We start from the raw sequence: 9143 nt of genomic DNA, 5'->3' as shown, positions 1-9143 counted from the left end.
TATGTGTCTCACTGACATATATATATATACCTATTCTATGTGTACACATTTATTCTACCTATTGGACTGGAAGCTGTCAGTGTGATTTTACTGTACACCGCACTGAATTACCGGCTTTTCTCTCTAACACCGCTGCGTATTTCTCGCAAGTCACACTGCTTGTCCGTGTGTAATCCGTATTTTTCACGCTTCCATAGACTTTCATTGGCGTATTTCTTGCGCAGTACGGTGACAAACGCAGCATGCTGCGATTTTCTACGGCCGTAGAAAGCCGTATAATACGGATCAGTTTAATACGGCAGATAGGAGCAGGGGCATAGAGAATAATTGTGCCGTATTTTGTGCGAGTTTTACGGACGTAGTTTCTGCGCTCTTACGTCCGTAAAACTCGCAAGTGTGACGGCGGCCTAAATGTGTGATTTATGCCATCAAGTGTCCCCGTAGTCTGATTTATGTCGGTCAGATCTCACAGGAGTTGAGAAGACGGATACAGAAGCATCTATCCACAATTAGTCAGGCAGCCTCAGACTTTAAAAAGGGCAAGTCCCTTACTTCCATGGCTGCACACTTTCATAATCACCATTAGGGGAGTTGCAGGAACATCTGAGTGCTTGGCTTACAAAAAAACATTAGGACAGTCAGGGGTGGCTGCCTTCTCAAAAAAATTATTGCAGATGGATATTTGAACTCCACTCTGTTGTGCCTTTTGGTCTTAAAGAATCATTATTCACTGGATTCTTTGGCTAATATGCCTTATTTATATACTTTCTACTCATTTTCTTTTCTTTCCTCTTTTCATGGTCCTTCAAATATAAGTAACCATTTGGAATCGACTTGGACTAGTATGCAAACATGATACCATCTGGCGTGTGTTAGGGCTAGCGGAACACACCAAGTAATAGGGTGATAGATACGAGGTGCGTACGCAGCCCGGGGTCTACCGTGCAGAGATACCTGCTGCAAGTAATGGCGGATGGACATTGAGCTCACACGTGGGTTAAACGTCACCCCATGTGAAATGAAAGTGAGCTCTGTTGCCTCACAGAGTCGCACTGTACACAGGGACTAAAACCCTAACTGAAAGTTGTGCTTGCTCTGGAACTCTTCTGTGCTAACTGCACACATGAAGGAACCAGATGCTAAGCCAAAGCTAATTGTCCCCACTGATGCTAGCTGCCTGCCTGAGTGTACAGCCCCAAGGCTAAACAGACTCACATCACTTACAGTTAGGTCCATATATATTTGGACAACATTTTTCTAATTTTGGTTATAGACATTACCACAATGAATTTTAAACAAAACAATTCCAATGCAGTTGAAGTTCAGACTTTCAGCTTTCATTTGAGGGTATCCACAATAAAATTGGATGAAGGGTTTAGGAGTTTCAGCTCCTTAGCATGTGCCACCCTGTTTTTAAAAGGACCAAAAGTAATTGGACAGATTCAATAATTTTTAAATAAAATGTTCATTTTTAGTTCTTGGTTGAAAACCCTTTGTTGGCAATGACTGCCTGAAGTCTTGAACTCATGGACATCACCAGACGCTGTGTTTCCTCCTTTTTGATGCTCTGCCAGGCCTACACTACAGTGGTTTTCAGCTGCTGTTTGTTTGTGGGCCTTCCTGTCTGAAGTTTAGTCTTTAACAAGTCAAATGCATGCTCAATTGGGTTGAGATCAGGTGACTGACTTGGCCATTCAAAAATATTCCACTTCTTTGCTTTGATAAACTCCTGGGTTGCTTTGGCTTTATGTTTTGGGTCATTGTCCATCTGTAGCATGAAACGACGACCAATCAGTTTTGCTGCATTTGGCTAGATCTGAGCACACAGTATGGCTCTGAATACCTCAGAATTCATTTGGCTGCTTCTGTCCTGTGTCACATCATCAATAAAAACTAGTGACCCAGTGCCACTGGCAGCCATGCATGCCCAAGCCATCACACTGCCTCTGCCGTGTTTTACAGATGATGTGGTATGCTTTGGATCATGGGCTGTACCACGCCTTCGCCATACTTTTCTCTTTCCATCATTCTGGTAGAAGTTGATCTTGGTTTCATCTGTCCAAAGAATGTTCTTCCAGAACGGTGCTAGCTTTCTTAGATTTTTTTTTAGCAGAGTCCAGTCTAGCCTTTTTATTCTTGATGCTTATGAGTGGCTTGCACAGTGCAATGAACCCTCTGTATTTACTTTCATGCAGTCTTCTCTTTATGGTAGATTTGGATATTGATACACCGACCTCCTGGAGAGTGTTGGTCACTTGGTTGGCTGTTGTGAAGGGCTTTGTCTTCACCATGGAGATTATTCTGCGATCATCCACCACTGTTGTCTTCCGTGGGCGCCCAGGTCTTTTTGCATTGATGAGTTCACCAGTGCTATCTTTCTTTCTCAGGATGTACCAAACTGTAGATTTTGCCACTCCTAATATTGTAGCAATTTCTCGGAAGGATCTTTTCTGTTTTCGCAGCGTAAGGATGGCTTGTTTCACCTGCATGGAGAGCTCCTTTGACCGCATGTTTACTTCACAGCAAAACCTTCCAAATGCAAGCACCACACCTCAAATCAACTCCAGGCCTTTTATCTGCTTAATTGAGAATGACATAGCGAAGGGATTGCCCACACCTGTCCATGAAATAGCCTTGGAGTCAATTGTCCAATTACTTTTGGTCCCTTTAAAAACAGGGTGGCACATGTTCAGGAGCTGAAATTCCTAAACCCTTCATCCAATTTTAATGTGGATACCCTCAAATAAAAGCTGAAAGTCTGAACTTCAACTGCATCTGAATTGTTTTGTTTAAAATTCATTGTGGTAATGTCTATAACCAAAATTAGAAAAATGTTGTCTCTGTCCAAATATATATGGACCTAACTGTATATACAGTGTGGCAGAGTATCCACTGGCAACTACGAAACACAAATGATACTAGCGCATGGCCGTGCGGCCATGCAAACCTTTTATAGCTGTAGCAGTTCAGGACCTTCCTAGTGGACCAATAGGAGCTGCTATAAGACCTGAGCATGTGATCCCTGACCTCCAATGAGAGGTCTCCCCCTGGGCATGCTCAAGAGGGGAAAAGCAGGACTTAGTCCCAGGAGCGTCTGCTCGCCGCCGAACAGCACTAGTTATTATGGCTGAACCTGGAAGGGCAGCAGTGACCAAACGTGCTGTATCTGTCCTGGCCAGGCTCTGGGACCGACGTCTCCGCTGAGCAGGCTCCACTGCGGCTGGGGAAGAATGGGAGACCGCAGCAGACATGGCTCGAGATTCCCCCTGTGCAGCGGCAGGAACGCGATGCCTAACAGCGTGTACCTTCAAGACTCACTGAAAATTCTTCTGTTCACACAATTGGACTACCATCTACAGTGACCTCCCTGGATATGGATTCTCAACTTTGAAAGAGGCGCTTTCAACCCATTGTCTAAATGTGTCTAAACATTTTCTAATACACGTCTCTCTACTTGGAGATGAGACACACATATTGATGCTTACAAAATAATATCAAACGTCATCGACAAGCATGTATTGCAGTCAATGAAGTGAGTATCAGTCCAAGGGATAAAAAAGAGGGGGTCAAAGTATCACAAAGTTGTATTTTAGAATCGTGCCTATAGACATGTATAATATGCTAGGATCATCAGGCATGGAAAAGAATAATAGGCCAACTTTGCGTGTCTGCACTCAGAATTTTGAACTTCTCCTTTTCCGAATTCATTTACCTACAGACACTTATATTATATGTACTTTTTTGGATCCCAGATCAAGGTCATCATCATTTGGGTCATCCTTTTACATCTTGAGAGACCATCCCTTTCTGAGCCCATTAAGTGATAACTGATTGGATCCATGCATACCAGGATAGGGATGAGGGAGCCATGTATACCAGGATAGGGATGAGGGAGCCATGTATACCAGGATAGGGGTGAGGGGACCATATATACCAGGATAAGGATGAGGAAGCCATGTGTACCAGGATAGGGATGAGGGAGCCATGTATACCAGGATAGGGATGAGGGGACAATGCATGCCAGGATAGGGATGAGGGAGCCATGTATACCAGGATAGGGATGAGGGAGCCATGCTTACCAAGATAGGGATGAGGGGACCATATATACCAGGATAGGGATGAGGAGCCATATATACCAGGATAGGAATGAAGGAGCCATATATACCAGGATAGAGATCAGGGGGCCATGCACACCAGGATAGGCATGAGGGAGCCATGTATACCAGGATAGGGATGAGGGGACCATATATACCAGGATAGGGATGAGGGAGCCATGTATACCAGGATAGGGATGAGGGAGCCATGTATACCAGGATAGGGATGAGGGAGCCATGTATACCAGGATAGGGGTGAGGGGACCATATATACCAGGATAGGGATGAGGAAGCTATGTGTACCAGGATAGGGATGAGGGAGCCATGCATACCAGGATAGGGATGAGGGGACCATACATACCAGGATAGGGATGAGGAGCCATATATACCAGGATAGGGATGAGGGAGCCATGTATACCAGGATAGAGATGAGGGGACAATGCATACCAGGATAGGGATGAGAGAGCCATATATACCAGGATAGGGATGAAGGAACCATGTATACCAGGATAGGGATGAGGGAGCCATGCTTACCATGATAGGGATGAGGGAGCCATGTATACCATGATAGGGATGGGGGAGCTATATATACCAGGATAGGGCTGAGGAGCCACGTATACCAGAATAGGCATGAGGGAGCCATTTATACCAGGATAGGGATGAGGGAGCCATGCACACCAGGATAGGCATGAGGGAGTCATGGATACCAGGATGGGATTGAGGGGACCATATATACCAGGATAGGGGATATTAAGTACAGAATTGACCCCATTTTTTGTTTCATTTTTTTTTCTAATTTCCTCCTCCAAAACCTAGGTGTGTCTTATGGTCCGGTGTGCCTTATAGTTAGAAAAATATGGTATGTCATTTGGTACTGCTGCGGTGTCTACAGTATTTTATACATACTGCCCTCTGAGAGCTCTGTATGTGTTATAAGATATTACCAGAGCAGTCTCTCTTGTTTCCTCTCTCTGAGAGCAAGACAAGAAAACACAGTTTTTTTCAACTTGATCAAACAGACAACTACAGTACAACCATGACTATAAATGTACAAGAACACAGACACTAACCTTCTTCTCCTACGTTTATTCTACATGAGGTAAATGAGTAACATAAAACAAGAAGAGAAAATGATCTCAAAGATAGTCATTTTATTTTTTCAATGCTATACTAGAATATTCTATAGTTTTTCAAAGTTGAAAATAGTATTTTTTTTTTTCGTTTTTATGGTGAGCTACAAAATATACAGCTGTGTTTGAGTGCTAAAAGATATTCAGATACTTTGTGGTTAGTAAGTAATAAATATATACCTATGTCTGCCCCTTTAAGCCATTCACTGTCATTAGATACTACAGAACAGCAGCAGTGAGACTGCGTATGTGGCTCAGTGCAGCAAGGTCAGCAGGAAATGCATGTAACAGTCTTTTCATAGACCAAAATTAATGCGTATAGTCTATGCTTGCTATGTGACAGTCACTAATAATTAGTGCTACATATTTATTCTCATTCTATTTTATTCCTCCCAGTTTCCAATGCAGCTGCTTCACTGCTCGGATCTACTGCAGTGGGTGATGCTTCTGGACTCCTGCCAAAACCAGCCCTAAAATGCAGCATTGTGAAGAACATCTATGCTAATGCTTTTCAGAAGTACGTTCTGTCCTATTATCACTTTTTTCCATTTTGCAAACCAATGAAAAACATCCCACAAGGTCATCTTTAAATTTGGGCTTGACAAGCATGTGGCTCATTTGTGCTGCAACTTTCAGGACAGAAGACTGATAAGTTAAAAAGGTAGGACTTCCATTGTTTCTAGCCACACACATCGGTATATAATAACTGTATAGATGTTTTTTGTGTACATTTAATGAAGTCATTATGTCATATAGTCTTTATGCTGAAAAGTCAATTTACAGTCTAAGATTTTCATTTTGACATTTACGGTAAACTTTTTATTTTACAGTATATAATATACACAGAACAAGCCAAGATTATGCACATAGATAAAATGATATCTCTGCATATAATAAATGTCCTGTGCACTTAACATCAGTTAATAGCTAGCAGCTGTATTGGCCTGTATTTCCATTAAAGGGTTGTCCCCATATTATACAGTAGTGACCCCCACTAAACCAGAGAATGAAGTACAGCAGGTTTTGTTTAGCGACTGCAGCTTTCACTGTTCTCAGCTATTTTATAGAGTTTTTTTAGATTTAAATAGATGTCAATGCGGACTTACTTATTTACTGAGAACCATCAATCAGTTAATGACCAGCCCTTTTTACCCAGTTCCTGAAGGGGCACATTTTGGAGTTTTACCGTACGAGTGCTTTTTTGGATTTTTCCTGTTTTGACATTCAAGTATTTTTTTCTGATATTTGGAAAAAAATGTAAATAATGGGAAATATGTATCAATGTTTCACTTTTTATTTATTTTTTAACACAAAAGACCACTTGAAGCCTGCTAAAAAAAATTATTCCTTTCCATATCCATTTTCGCAGCAATTATTTCTATATATTTCACTTATTTTTGTTATCTTGTGTTTTATTTATTTATGTTTTTTTTCTCTTTTATTTGTGCATGGTTTATTTTTTTCATTTATTTCATTTCATTACATACTGTACACTCTTAAGATCTTAAAAGACCTTTTGGAGGGGCATTTTAACATATTCTTGTTATTGCTGATTTCCCCTCTAACTGGTGCTGTTCTACTAGTCCCGGTAACGGGAAATTCACCTACTGCCTGCATAGCACATATGACTTGATCTCCTAGGTGCCCAGCAGCTCTTGTTCCCTCTCTACAACCAGCAATCTAATGATGGCTGAATCCAGAGGAGGAAGCACTATAATACAAGCTTTGATGGCATGTGATCAAAAATCAGTGCTGGTTGCAAGGGTCCTGTACCTGTTGTACAATAGGTGATCATTTTTGCAAAAGATTATCTGCTATTGGCTATATTTAAAATTTATAGTGCAACACCTATAGTAGAAAACAATTCCATTATAAATGTATTATCTTGCCCTTTCTTTAAGTTCTGAAGCACTACTCTGCATGTATACTAAAAATACCATGAAAGGAAGAATGTCTGTTAACACTTGGTAAAGTAAAAATCTGAGGAACGGACTTAGCGTGAATACAAACTGAAAGACTGGAATAGTGGTGGGAGGATACTTAGGATTGAAGAAAAATCAGGTAAGTGTGAACACTTGAAAAGATGTCTCTACAACTGATTGTATGGGTGTTATGCTGAAGAAATGTTATGCAAGTTTGTTTCTAATTTTCAACATGTTCACATTTTTCCCATACTTATCAATAGATAAAACAAAACAGTACCTTTCCAAACAACTAATATGTAATGTGTATTGCCATTTACTACATTTAAAATATTTGGCCTTTCCTACATATAAAATATTTTTTTATTTTAACTGACTCGTTACTCCCAGGATGAATATAGATTGTAATGATGACATACCTATATAAAAATCAGAGTTCCTTTCTCATGTGAGCTATATCATGTAAGCACAGACTACATTATAGTATACCTATAGTAAAAAAAATCAAATTGCTTCCTATAACCATCAATAAGCTTCACACAACATACAAGTAATCACCGCCGAACTCTAATGAATAATTTTATAAAAACTTTAATCTTTATTATATGAATAATGTAAAAATGTATAAATATACCGAGTGAATATAACCCAACACCAATAAACAAAATATTAACGCTATAGAGGCACCCTATATACACAACCTATCTCACCCTGCCTGACAGTGGAGGTTGGCCCCCTATATCCTGCGCACTGGCGCCCCCACTCGTCGACGGCTCTCCTTATATGCCCTGAATGTCTCTATCAGTGGCTGGGGAGTGAAACAGATACAATATAAGGGTGAAAAGATAGATAAAAATTAGGATATTACCTTGGTCTATATTTGATCTGCATATAAAGTATTCTAGTAGCTAATTGCTTTATGGATGTCTAAGTCTATAGCTAGACCTGCAGGGATATAGCCTAAAGTCTGGATGTAAAAGATTCTAGTGGCTAATTACTACAGGTCCTTCTCAAAAAATTAGCATATAGTGTTAAATTTCATTATTTACCATAATGTAATGATTACAATTAAACTTTCATATATTATAGATTCATTATCCACCAACTGAAATTTGTCAGGTCTTTTATTGTTTTAATACTGATGATTTTGGCATACAACTCCTGATAACCCAAAAAACCTGTCTCAATAAATTAGCATATCAAGAAAAGGTTCTCTAAACGACCTATTACCCTAATCTTCTGAATCAACTAATTAACTCTAAACACATGCAAAAGATACCTGAGGCTTTTATAAACTCCCTGCCTGGTTCATTACTCAAAACCCCCATCATGGGTAAGACTAGCGACCTGACAGATGTCAAGAAGGCCATCATTGACACCCTCAAGCAAGAGGGTAAGACCCAGAAAGAAATTTCTCAACAAATAGGCTGTTCCCAGAGTGCTGTATCAAGGCACCTCAATGGTAAGTCTGTTGGAAGGAAACAATGTGGCAGAAAAAGCTGTACAACGAGAAGAGGAGACCGGACCCTGAGGAAGATTGTGGAGAAGGACCGATTCCAGACCTTGGGGAACCTGAGGAAGCAGTGGACTGAGTCTGGTGTGGAAACATCCAGAGCCACCGTGCACAGGCGTGTGCAGGAAATGGGCTACAGGTGCCGCATTCCCCAGGTAAAGCCACTTTTGAACCATAAACAGCGGCAGAGGCGCCTGACCTGGGCTACAGAGAAGCAGCACTGGACTGTTGCTAAGTGGTCCCAAGTACTTTTTTCTGATGAAAGCAAATTTTGCATGTCATTCGGAAATCAAGGTGCCAGAGTCTGGAGGAAGACTGGGGAGAAGGAAATGCCAAAATGCCTGAAGTCCAGTGTCAAGTACCCACAGTCAGTGATGGTGTGGGGTGCCATGTCAGCTGCTGGTGTTGGTCCACTGTGTTTCATCAAGGGCAGGGTCAATGCAGCTAGCTATCAGGAGATTTTGGAGCACTTCATGCTTCCATC

At 41.0% G+C, this 9143-nt stretch overlaps 1 protein-coding gene across 1 annotated transcript in view; it reads left to right on the top strand.

Annotated features, from left to right (window-relative positions):
* The first annotated feature begins 7125 nt into the window (after positions 1-7125).
* TRPM2 (transient receptor potential cation channel subfamily M member 2) overlaps positions 7126-9143 on the top strand; it is a 1329765-nt gene continuing 1327747 nt past the window's right edge. Inside the window, exon 1 of the mRNA XM_069733764.1 lies at positions 7126-7285. The gene's annotated coding sequence lies outside the window, so the exon portion shown is untranslated. The remainder of the gene's footprint in view (positions 7286-9143) is intronic.

Source organism: Ranitomeya imitator, chromosome 7 (assembly GCF_032444005.1).
Source record: "Ranitomeya imitator isolate aRanImi1 chromosome 7, aRanImi1.pri, whole genome shotgun sequence".
Classification (NCBI taxonomy): domain Eukaryota; kingdom Metazoa; phylum Chordata; class Amphibia; order Anura; family Dendrobatidae; genus Ranitomeya; species Ranitomeya imitator.
Note: the sequence above shows the minus strand (reverse complement) of the source record. Positions and strands in the feature narration are given on the sequence as shown.